Here is a 13,014-nt window from a genome sequence, read left to right as displayed (position 1 = left end):
CAATAAATTTTGAAAAAAAAAATTTATATATATATATATATATATATATATATATATATATATATATATATATATATATATATATATATATATATATATCTGCATTACGATTTGCATAATATTGTCGATCTGACAAGTGACTAATTCTAAAACGCATATATCGGACAAGAAACACTCATTGATTTCTCACGGCCTCAATCTGACGTCATGACCTCTTTCCGGGAAACTCCGGCTTGTGTTGTACACAACGCTAGGCATCATGGCGGCCAACGAAGTGTTCTCGATTACCGTGATCGGTTGCGACCACACGGAAGATTGTAAGACAATAAGTTCATTTTATAAGTTTTCAACTGTAAAAGAACTCTACGAACATTATCATCCTGCGCTGGACGAGTCATGCAAACAGTATACACACAGCGCCCAGGCTAACGGCGGTATCGAGATCACGATGGAAGTCACGTTGGAAAGCCTGCTCAGCAATTTTGGCTTGCGGGCACTGACATTTGAATGTAAACGGAAGCCGGAGTTTCAAAAAATGTTAGCTATCAAAACAAAAATACTAAAAGTACACGAGGACGCAAAAGTAGAGGCAACAAAGGTGACAAATAATGCCACACCTAAAATTTATTTATTTAAAAAAAAAAAAAAAAAACCTACCTACCTGGTATTTTGTGTGATAAAAAAATAAATAAAATAAAACAAAAAGACCTACCTACCCACCCTATTTTTTTTCAAGATGTAATAGGAAACAAACTATTTTTTCTTGGCCTAACTGACCAGAACCTCACTTTACGTGTTGGATTTGTTTACCTGACTTTCTAGTAAACTCCAATTACTGCATCCATGATACAGTAAAGTATTCCATCACAGAAGAGGATTGTGGGGTAAATAAGACCGATGCAAGCGCAGTAAATTGTTTTCATGTACGTGTGCACTAAGAGCAACCTGGAAGCGTGCTGCAAGTGCAAAGTCCACAAGGCACATGGCATCAGTAAACCACTAAACCGGTATACCGCCCAGCAATAGTCAACTTTAACACACGTGCCATGCTTACTGTATTTCCACAAACAATAAAATACAGGAGTATAAACCCCTAAATTCCCCTCAGTTCAGAGAAACGTGGTGCTATGGCTCAGGTATCTTCACTTATAACAGCTAGCATATAGACAAAAGCTGCATGTTTCAGCCTCAACTGAGGTTTCCATTATGCTACAATTCGTAGATTTCTGTTTACTAGGACACCGAATAACAGGATCCTTCATATAGAAGCAGCTCTAATTGGACGGAAGCAACTGGGATCCTCACTCCAGTCCACCTGATGAAAGCAGTCCCTGCCGTCTCGTTGTATAAATGGCTATTTTTGCCAAAGTCTAAACAATTATAATCATGTTACAAACATTTAAGCCCAAGAAGTCTCATCTCATCTCATTATCTCTAGCCGCTTTATCCTTCTACAGGGTCGCAGGCAAGCTGGAGCCTATCCCAGCTGACTACGGGCGAAAGGCGGGGTACACCCTGGACAAGTCGCCAGGTCATCACAGGGCTGACACATAGACACAGACAACCATTCACACTCACACCTACGGTCAATTTAGAGTCACCAGTTAACCTAACCTGCATGTCTTTGGACTGTGGGGGAAACCGGAGCACCCGGAGGAAACCCACGCGGACACGGGGAGAACATGCAAACTCCACACAGAAAGGCCCTCGCCGGCCCCGGGGCTCGAACCCAGGACCTTCTTGCTGTGAGGCGACAGCGCTAACCACTACACCACCGTGCCGCCCCGCCCAAGAAGTCATAAAAATAATTTCAATGGGGGGGGGGGGGAGATAATAAAATTAATAATAATAATAATAATAATAATAATAATAATACAACCCCGATTCCAAAAAAGTTGGGACAAAAGTACAAATTGTAAATAAAAATGGAATGCAATGCAATGATGTGGACGTTTCAAAATTCCATATTTTATTCAGAATAGAACATAGATGACATATCAAATGTTTAAACTGAGAAAATGTATCATTTAAAGAGAAAAATTAGGTGATTTTAAATTTCATGACAACAACACATCTCAAAAAAGTTGGGACAAGGCCATGTTTACCACTGTGAGACATCCCCTTTTCTCTTTACAACAGTCTGTAAACGTCTGGGGACTGAGGAGACAAGTTGCTCAAGTTTAGGGATAGGAATGTTAACCCATTCTTGTCTAATGTAGGATTCTAGTTGCTCAACTGTCTTAGGTCTTTTTTGTCGTATCTTCCGTTTTATGATGCGCCAAATGTTTTCTATGGGTGAAAGATCTGGACTGCAGGCTGGCCAGTTCAGTACCCGGACCCTTCTTCTACGCAGCCATGATGCTGTAATTGATGCAGTATGTGGTTTGGCATCGTCATGTTGGAAAATGCAAGGTCTTCCCTGAAAGAGACGTCATCTGGATGGGAGCATATGTTGCTCTAGAACCTGGATATACCTTTCAGCATTGATGGTGTCTTTCCAGATGTGTAAGCTGCCCATGCCACATGCACTAATGCAACCCCATACCATCAGAGATGCAGGCTTCTGAACGGAGCGCTGATAACTTGGGTCGTCCTTCTCCTCTTTAGTCCGAATGACACGGCGTCCCTGATTTCCATAAAGAACTTTAAATTTTGATTCGTCTGACCACAGAACAGTTTTCCACTTTGCCACAGTCCATTTTAAATGAGCCTTGGCCCAGAGAAGACATCTGCGCTTCTGGATCATGTTTAGTTACGGCTTCTTCTTTGAACTATAGAGTTTTAGCTGGCAACGGCGGATGGCACGGTGAATTGTGTTCACAGATAATGTTCTCTGGAAATATTCCTGAGCCCATTTTGTGATTTCCAATACAGAAGCATGCCTGTATGTGATGCAGTGCCGTCTAAGGGCCCGAAGATCACGGGCAACCAGTATGATTTTCCGGCCTTGACCCTTACGCACAGAGATTCTTCCAGATTCCCTGAATCTTTTGATGATATTATGCACTGTAGATGATGATATGTTCAAACTCTTTGCAATTTTACACTGTCGAACTCCTTTCTGATATTGCTCCACTATTTGTCGGGGCAGAATTAGGGGGATTGGTGATCCTCTTCCCATCTTTACTTCTGAGAGCCGCTGTCACTCCAAGATGCTCTTTTTATACCCAGTCATGTTAATGACCTATTGCCAATTGATCTAATGAGTTGCAATTTGGTCCTCCAGCTGTTCCTTTTTTGTACCTTTAACTTTTCCAGCCTCTTATTGCCCCTGTCCCAACTTTTTTGAGATGAGTTGCTGTCATGAAATTTCAAATGAGCCAATATTTGGCATGAAATTTCAAAATGTCTCACTTTCGACATTTGATATGTTGTCTATGTTCTATTGTGAATACAATATCAGTTTTTGATATTTGTAAATTATTGCATTCCGTTTTTATTTACAATTTGTACTTTGTCCCAACTTTTTTGGAATCGGGGTTGTACAATTTCCATATCACACTGCCAGCCCTCCACCTCACTCAACAGCTTTACATTCATGCAACAGATGGGAAGCGCATGCACACACACACGGTTGTTGGGTGTTGTCCAGGCAAGCATCTCACCGCCTGATGCACACTCAACCACCATCTCCCTCTCGGTGTTAATGTCTTCTGTTCTCACAATCTCCATCCTGAGCAAGGACAAAGAACCCACTAGGATTAACTGCTTTAAGTTACATCTCCTGTGAGCACACTGCCAAAAATAGTGCTACATGAAATAAATCCTCAGCTTAAACCCAACTTGTCATTTTCACGTAAATCCCCTCAATTAACCCTGCTCAGTCATCACGAGTTTTAGTTTCCTTATTTAACCAACCAACTGGAGAGCTTAACCACAATTATCTACTCCTCGAATATCAGAGACTTTTTTTGTGTGCGCGCGCACGCGCATGCGCGCAGTTAGGGTGAATCATGTTCCTCATGTGCAGGTTTTAATTAAGGAATAAAAACATAAGCATGAATTTTTTTCCCCCAAAAACACAATGACAGGGTTGTGATTCCTAAACTGCTATAGAAATATAAACAGCACTTCCTCCTTTATTCCTTATACCATAGAAATGTGTTAGCTATATAATGATTTTTGTTAATTTAAAAAAGAAGAAAATCACATTACGAAATTACTTTCCAGGGTTGGAAAACTTAAACTTGGCAGCTTGACCTCTTGATGGTTCAGAAGCACTGAAAGTAGAGACTCTTTCCAAAAATTTGAAATAAATCTCAGAAAACTTCACTTTTTTTTTTTTTTTTTTTTTAAATCCATTGATGTGGAGCAATCACCATACAAGTCTAAGGCCCTGTCCACACGGCAACAGATTCAGGTGACTCCGATACAATTGCTTATCATTTAGGCCTGGCGTCCACACGGCACCGGCGTTTTGGGTGCCCAAAACACAATCTTTTTGAGAACGGGTTCCAGAGTGGAAAGATCTGGCAACGTTGCTGTTGTGAAGTCGTCTGGATGAGTAGAACGGATTTGTTTATGATGACGTCACAACCACATGACTGAGTGCTTCACGCCGGGTAAAAGTGTAATGAACTCGATGCAAGTTGTCAACAAATCCTATAACTTGGTTCATGAAACGCGCTTACAAAATATTTTCACTGTGAATATTTATTGTGTAATGGTGCAAAGTGAGAGAGAGAGAGAGAGAGAGAGAGAGAGAGAGAGAGAGAGAGAGAGAGACCTTAGGGCAGAGTCAATCCCGCCAGCAAAAATAGGGAAAAAAAAAAGGAGCGATCTCACCTCTTCAGATGTGGGTTTAAGTCCTACAATACATTCCTCAAAAAGGGCGTAGAAGAAATTAATCCATCAACGTGCATCATTCAATTTATTCCGGACCATTAAAGACGCCGCCTTCCGCGTAGAATCATACGTCATCCTCGCCGCCATATTGGATAGGTCAAAGCGGAGAATAAAGATTCATGTGCTGCGTTTAACTGTACCAACAGGTTTACCGTCCAAACGAGATCACATGGGATTACCTTTCACAGGTGAGAAACAAATTAATCCATCAACGTGTATCATTCAATTTATTCCGGACCATTAAAGACGCCGCCTTCCGCGTAGAATCATGTCATCCTCGCCGCCATTTTGGAGAGGTCAAAGCGGAGAATAAAGATTAGCTGCGTTTAACTGTACCAACAGGTTTGCCGTCCAAACGAGATCACATGGGATTACCTTTCACAGGTGAGACTGGAAAAATACTTTTCATTGTATTTGGTCATTATAATGTAATTTTACAAACAGATTTTCCTGACTTTGTGGCTAATATGAAGTCTCGCGCATAATAGTTTATGCGCATGCGTCCTTACTTCTTCTATTGTTCTGGTGTCTCCGAAGGGACCGTCTTACAGCGCCCCTAGAGGTGTGGCATGTGTATTGCATCGTTTTCAGCAAGCGTTGCGTTGCCATATGGACCTGATATTTTACTGATTGTTGCCCATTTGGACGCGATATATTTTTAAATAACATCTCATTGCCGTTGTCGTGTGGATGTAGCCTAAGTCCCTGCACATACATAGAAAGACAGAAAGACAAAGAAAAAGACAGACAGACAGAAAAAGAAGCAAGCAGCAATTTCTAAATTTACTTTGACTTGTATTTCACTACAGACAGTATGATCAAGACTTCATGTTTTGTCTTGTCAACTTCATTTCATTTGTTAATATACATCCATTCGTGCATTTCAGGCCTGCAACACATTCCACAAATAAAGTTGGGACAGGGGCAATTTAGGGTTAGTAGTGAGGTAAAACATTTAAATAATGCTTCGATTTGAAACAGGCAATTGTAATCATGATTTGGTACAAAAATCACTATCCAGAAAAGGCCTAGTCTTTGAGGAGCAACGATGGGCCGAAGATCTCCAGTTTGTCAACAAATGTGTGAGAAAATTATTGAAATGTTTAAAAACAAAATATTTCTCAAAGAAAGATATGAAGGGATTGGGATATTTCACCCTCTACGGTGCACATCATTAAACAATTCAAGGAACCTGGAGGAAGTTTGGTGCTTAAATGTCAAGGGCACAAGCCTAAGCTGAACACCCGTGATCTCTCATCCCTCAGACAGCACTGCATCAAGAACAGTCATTCATCTATAGCTGATATAAATCACATGGGCTCAGGATTAGTATAGGTAATCATATGGGGCCGAGTAAAATTAAGGATTAATTTCACGAGTGATTTTGAAGTTTTGAAAATTTCAAAAATCACGAGTGAAATTGATCCCTAATTTTACGAGGAACCATACGATTACTTGTTTATAATATATAGGGCCAAATCCATACTTCGGAAACCATTCAAGTTCACAACATTTGTCATTCATGTTTTATGAACCAATCTTGCACGTTTGAATCAGTTTCTAAAAGCATCTTTCATCATGACACGGCGACACGACACGAGGATTTTGAGGTTTACAATTTCTTCGTCAAATACAGCGAAACGTGGCATTGCTGAGTCAGCCATTTTGTTGACAATTTGCTAATTTTTGTAACCGTAACCAAGCAATGAACTAGTCAATAGCATTTCAGAAATACAGCCCCGTGTTAAGGGAAAAAAAAGCCCTCCTTGACTGACCAATCAGAATTGAGTAATTTGGCCCCATGTATTATAACTTCGGTAAACCTTTGTAAAATACTACAGTGTTACATCCTCAAAAGCCAGTTAAAACTTTACTGAGCAAAAAAGAAGCCTTATGTTAACCGTGTCCAGAAGCACTGTTGACTTCTCTGGGCTTGGAGTCATCTGGGATGGACCATCACACAGTGGAAATGTGTATTGTCGTCAGATGAATAAGTGTTCCAGGTCCTTTTAGGAAGAAATGGATGCCATGTGCTCCAGACCAAAGACAACAAGTCCAAAAGCCAGGATCTGTCATGGTATGGGGTTGTATCGGTGCCCTTGGCAAAGGTAGCCTACACTTCTGTGATTGCAGCATTAATGCAGAAAAGTACATTGAGGTTTTGGAGCAACATATGCTGCCTTCAAGACACCATCTTTCCCAGGGAAATTTCAACAAGACAATGCAAGACCACATTCTGCAAAGGCATGGCTGTGGAAGAAGAGGGGGTCTGTCCCCTCGGTCCCAAATAGAGAATGCATGTCATTTTTTTGTTTCAAAATTCCAATGACGACCAGTACTGTTGCACACCTTAAGACCTGTTTGCAGGAAGAATAGAACAAAACACCAGAACCGATTCAGCACTTTGTGTCTTCAGTCCATAAACATCTCAGGTGTTGTGAAAAGGAAGGGCAACATTATAAAGTGGAAAATGCTTTGCTGTTCCAACTCATCTGTAAGAATCAGAAGTGAAATGTGTTTATTTTTGGAAGGAAAAAAAAAAATTCCTGAGGTAAAACAAACATGCCATGTTTTGAGTGCAATACAGGTCAACGATTATTTACAAACCACCATTTTCAGTTCTAACTTCAATTTCAACATACGGTACCATCCCAACTTTTTCTGATTCAGCGGTGTATAAACCTTGTCTGAGCCATGCGGTTACTGAAAACTAATCAACACCTAACCAACCAGAGTTGAGAACGTCACTGTAGTACAAGAGCTTCGTTGCAAATTTATGGCATTTACTAAGAGTCAAATTGTGCTCATGTACAGTGGTGCTTGAAAGTTTGTGAACCCTTTAGAATTTTCTACATTTCTGCATAAGTATGACCTAAAACATCAGATTTTCACATAAGTCCTAAAAGTAGATAAAGAGAACCCAGTTAAACAAAAGAGACAAATATTATACTTGCTCATTTATTTATTGAGGAAAATGATCCAATATTACATATCTGTGAGTGGCAAAAGTATGTGAACCTCTAGGATTAGCAGTTAATTTGAAGGTGAAATTAGAGTCAGGTGTTTTCAATCAATGGGATGACAATCAGGTGTGAGTGGGCACCCTGTTTTATTTAAAGAACAGGGATCTATCAAAGTCTGATCTTCACAACACACGTTTGTGGAAGTGTATCATGGCACGAGCAAAGGAGATTTCTGAGGACCTCAGAAAAAGCGTTGTTGATGCTCATTAGGCTGGAAAAGGTTACAAAACCACCTTGAAAGAGTTTGGACTCCACCAATCCACAGTCAGACAGATTGTGTACAAATGGAGGAAATTCAAGACCATTATTACCCTCCCCAGGAGTGGTCGACCAACAAAGATCACTCCAAGAGCAAGGCGTGTAATAGTCGGCGAGGTCACAAAGGACCCCAGGGTAACTTCTAAGCAACTGAAGGCCTCTCTCACATTGGCTAATGTTAATGTTCATGAGTCCACCATCAGGAGAACACTGAACGACAATGATGTGCATTGGCAAGGTTGCAAAGAGAAAGCCACTGCTCTCCAAAAAGAATGTTGCTGTTCATCTGCAGTTTGCTAAAAATCACGTGGACAAGCCAGAAGGCTATTGGAAAAATGTTTTGTGGACAGATGAGACCAAAATAGAACTTTTTGGTTTAAATGATAAGCGTTATGTTTGAAAGAAGGAAAACACTGCATTCCACCATCAGAACCTTATCCCATTCTAAAGGAAAATGTCAGGACATCTGTCCATGAACTGAATCTCAAGAGAAGGTGGATCATGTAGCAAGACAACGACCCCAAGCACGCAAGTCATTCTACCCAAGAATGTTTAAAGAAGAATACATGTTTTGGAATAGCCAAGTCAAAGTCCTGACCTTAATCCAATCGAAATGTTCTGGAAGGACCTGAAGCGAGCAGTTCATGTGAGGAAACCCACCAACATCCCAGAGCTGAAGCTGTTCTGTATGGAGGAACGGGCTAAAATTCCTCCAAGCCGGTGTGCAGGACTGATCAACAGTTACCGGAAACGTTTAGTTGCAGTTATTGCTGCACAAGGGGCTCACACCAGATACTGAAAGCAAAGATTCACATACTTTTGCCACTCACAGATATGTAATACTGGATCATTTCTCTCAATAAATAAACAACCAAGTATAATATTTTTGTCTCCTTTGTTTAACTGGGTTCTCTTTAGCTACTTTTAAGGCTTGTGTGAAAATCTTCTGCAGGTCATATTTATGCAGAAATATAGAAAATTCTAAAGGGTTCACAAACTTTCAAGCACCACTATAAGAACTGACATTGTTTTTATACACCTCTTATTCAGGTGAAGGAATACGAGTACAATAAAGTTACTTTGCTCCTGAATAACTGATGAAGGGACTGCTGAACACACCACTCGCACTGCAATCTTTTGCACAGTGGACAATAACGCACTATTGCCTTACAAGGTCTCTCGCACACACAAGGTTAAATTTATTCATTCTCTTTCATATACTACCTCAATATGCACACTCATCTCTGCACCTTATGCTGCTTGTGTCTGCACTTATAGTGTTTGTGTTGTTTATTGCGTCATTTACTGTCTGCAGTGTTGCACTCTTGTACTTCATGTTATTTGTAGACTTGTAGTCCTGTGATGTTTAAATGTAGCGCCATGGTCCTGGATAAACGTAGCTTCGTTTTAACTGTGTAGTGTACCAACTGTACTGTATATGGTTGAAATGACAAAGACCTTGAAAACAACTCGAATACTGAGCAAAATCATCATTTTAGACATTACTGCACTGTCTTAAACACATGATAATACCCACTGTCCTCATGTACTGTACCACCCCACCCTGTAACACTGTTTTTAATTGAAGATGATCATTTTACTTTTCAGCATAACATGTTTATGCACAGACACGACAGGAAAGCCTGCTGAAATTTTTGTTCCTCGCTGGCTGGATTATCTTTTGATTAAGATGGAGAAAAATCATTATAAACACTAGCTATAAATCATGCCTCTCTACAGTACAAAGTGATAAAGCAATTACGAGGAAAGAAAAAAAAACCCGATGAACACCACATGCTGACTTACACAATATGGTTACAGCTAAAGTGACTAGAGTTGGTACTGAGTAATAAATAAAACGAGGATAAGCTGCTGTGTGCCTGATGTGAAACGTCTTGTATTATTGAGACCAATTGCTTTATTTAAAAAAAAAAAAAAAAAAGGAATAGATGGGCAGAGCAGTGGAACCGCAAGTGCTTGAGCAGCAATGTGTGAGATGAGTCAGTGTTGCTAATTTGGCAAATCTGTCTCCAAATTTAATGACTTAAGCCTTTTGCCCATTTTGCTATTTTAGGTTTTGTGAAATGCATTTGGTGCTTTAACGTTTCCAAAAATATTTATTTAAAAAAAAAAAGCCGCACCCCCACATTTCATTGATGGGTCAAACGTTCATTCCTGTCCAAACCTGTAATTGTTGATTCCCTACACAAGCAATCTGTGTAAAATGTGTGTTCCACCGATTGCTGAACGTGGAGTCTGCGCTCTCAGGCTATGCTCCGTGTAGGCTAAAGGCTGCATGCTTGGGGAAAGGAAATATACTTTATATACATGCGCGCGCAGATGAAAGTGAGTAATATTGTCAGAAACTGCTGGATGAGCTCAAAACCTGTTTCTGTATTGATTAGGAACAACCTTCCACAGAACCTGATCAGCCTTATGGTTTCATAAGTGGTAGTTTATTAAAGATTATTTGTGGATGGGGGGGCAGCATGGTGGTGTAGTGGTTAGCGCTGTCGCCTCACAGCAAGAAGGTCCGGGTTCAAGCCCCGTGGCCGGCAAGGGCCTTTCTGTACGGAGTTTGCATGTTCTCCCCGTGGGTTTCCTCCGGGTGCTCCGGTTTCCCCCACAGTCCAAAGACATGCAGGTTAGGTTAACTGGTGACTCTAAATTGACCGTAGGTGTGAATGAGAGTGTGAATGGTTGTCTGTGTCTATGTGTCAGCCCTGTGATGACCTGGCGACTTGTCCAGGGTGTACCCCGCCTTTCGCCCGTAGTCAGCTGGGATAGGCTCCAGCTTGCCTGCGACCCTGTAGAACAGGATAAAGCGGCTAGAGACAATGAGATGAGATTTGTGGATGGTTTTGGAGAGCTTCAGTGAGCTGGGTTGATGTGAAATGTGAGCCAGTGATGTCATGACTAACTGCTGCGTTTGAGCACCAACCCTAAATTGACCTCCGCGATGATTTGTCACCTCGTATCACAATGCAGGTCACTGATGGACATTCTTATTTTTACTTTCCTGCAAACTGCCATGTGCTGTGTCCGAAATCACTCATTCACTACTCCCTAATCGCTATATAGGGAATTACTATGTAGGAGGACTATATAGTGAGCACATTGATAAAATGAAAAAATGCTTTCTGACACTACTCCGCCGCATTGTTATTACTGTTGCACAATTAAAACGTGCCAGATCAGTCGGCTGGTGGGTTTTCAAAATAATAAAAACACATTATACAGAGCGCATTTCCCACATTAATAAATACAAAGTACTTTGTGTCTGCTGCATTTTTCAGTTCTTTTAAATCAAGGCTGGATCCTTTCTTCTTTGCCGCTGCCTTTTATTAAATCAAATTTGAGGCTTTTGATTAATTCCTCGCTCTGCACTGGAACTATTATTCTTGTATTTTATCTCATTCTATTTTAGATTTTCTATTCTCTTACCATTTTTAATTGTACTTGAATGTCCGTTTATAATGTGCATCTTCCTCCGTCCATTCACCCCAACACACTTGTTCTTTCAGCGTGACCGCAATGCACAATGCTAGACATTGCTTGGTTGTGACCGTCGGTTGTACACTACTTTTCATGATGCATTGTGGGATACTCTGAGTGCACTATATATGATGTAATAACTCTCCCTATACATTCAGACAGCACTACAAAATGGTGACCTTACTATATAGTGAGTGATTTCGGACACTGTTGGTACAAAACTACCAATCTGACCAGAAATACAGTCGTCATTTTCTTCAATATTTTCCTCATGATTTCTGCTGGATACATAACAAGTATAAAAAACAAAACAGTCACACTGCTGCTGAAGGACTGATAGACTGCTTTTCCTCAGACGTTACTTTTACGTCCAGATGAGCAAAGTTTCTCTCTGGCTACGCTGATGAGCAGCTTAAATGGCGATGTTCAGTCGAGATTTCTGACCAAAGACACTGAACTTGTTTAATCAGCCATCTCAATTCCAGAGAAAGCCTTTTAGAAGCTTCCCACAGAAAAGAAAACACTTCCATTTGATCCAGAAGCTTTTGAACACTATAGTGATAATGGAACGATAGATGTTTTAGAGGCCCTTTAAAATGGAGTTGGTTTTCATCTCCTACAGCGTGTTGCACTGGGAAGTCATTAGAAAGAAAAAAAAAAAAAGTCAACCAAAGGAGACACTTGGAGAAAGATTAAAATGGAAATAACTGCTACAGCTGGTAAAATCTCTCATACTTACAAACATAAAGCTGTGTATATGGCCATATTCACACGCTCAGTCCAACTCCTTTTTTTGCACATCCAATCTGAAGCCGGCCTTCCTGATTGACTGTCCACATTATATATTGCAAGTGATCGGATGCAATCCGAGTGGCAATCCTCACGCTTCGTCTTATTTCACGTTGGCCCCAGCAGTAGTAAGAACACTGTGCCCAAAAGTAGAAGCAGCTGACAAATAAACCAAAATGGAGGGTAAGGAAACAGGCTTGTTTCTTTACCACATGGAAATTTGAAGTCGTGGCATAGGTTTTAAGAAAAATTCATAAAATAATACAACGTCAGAGATGGAGGAGGCTTGTCTGCTCTGCTTTATTTCACACACCACCAAACTCTATGAATGACGTAAACTTTACATGACGTCAAATGTCGACATAAAAGAACCAACCTGAAATCCAATCAGTGCCAAGTTTCCCAAAAGCAGAGTAGCACAAAGATCATTAAACGGTAGAGCAAGCTGCACAATGAACTCACTCTCTCTCTCTCTCTCTCTTTCTCTCCTGGTTAAGATGCTCTTAGCATTGAGGCTTTTGGGAAACCCACGACTGATCAGTCCAACTTAAACGGATTTGCAAACCAAAGTGGTGTGAAAGATTTTTAAAAATCAGATCTTGTG

General features: G+C 40.5%; 1 protein-coding gene across 2 annotated transcripts in view; it reads right to left on the bottom strand.

Moving 5' to 3' along the window:
• Positions 1 to 13,014, bottom strand: part of LOC132874745 (atlastin-2-like) — a 54,489-nt gene that overhangs the window by 26,157 nt on the left and 15,318 nt on the right. The window contains exon 2 of one of the 2 annotated variants that reach the window (XM_060911130.1): positions 12,361 to 12,569. The exons of the other annotated variant lie outside the window; for it this stretch is intronic. The gene's annotated coding sequence lies outside the window, so the exon portion shown is untranslated. The remainder of the gene's footprint in view (positions 1 to 12,360; positions 12,570 to 13,014) is intronic. 2 annotated transcript variants of the gene reach the window in all.

The sequence above is a fragment of the Neoarius graeffei genome, chromosome 27 (genome assembly GCF_027579695.1).
Source record: "Neoarius graeffei isolate fNeoGra1 chromosome 27, fNeoGra1.pri, whole genome shotgun sequence".
Taxonomy (NCBI): domain Eukaryota; kingdom Metazoa; phylum Chordata; class Actinopteri; order Siluriformes; family Ariidae; genus Neoarius; species Neoarius graeffei.
Note: the sequence above shows the minus strand (reverse complement) of the source record. Positions and strands in the feature narration are given on the sequence as shown.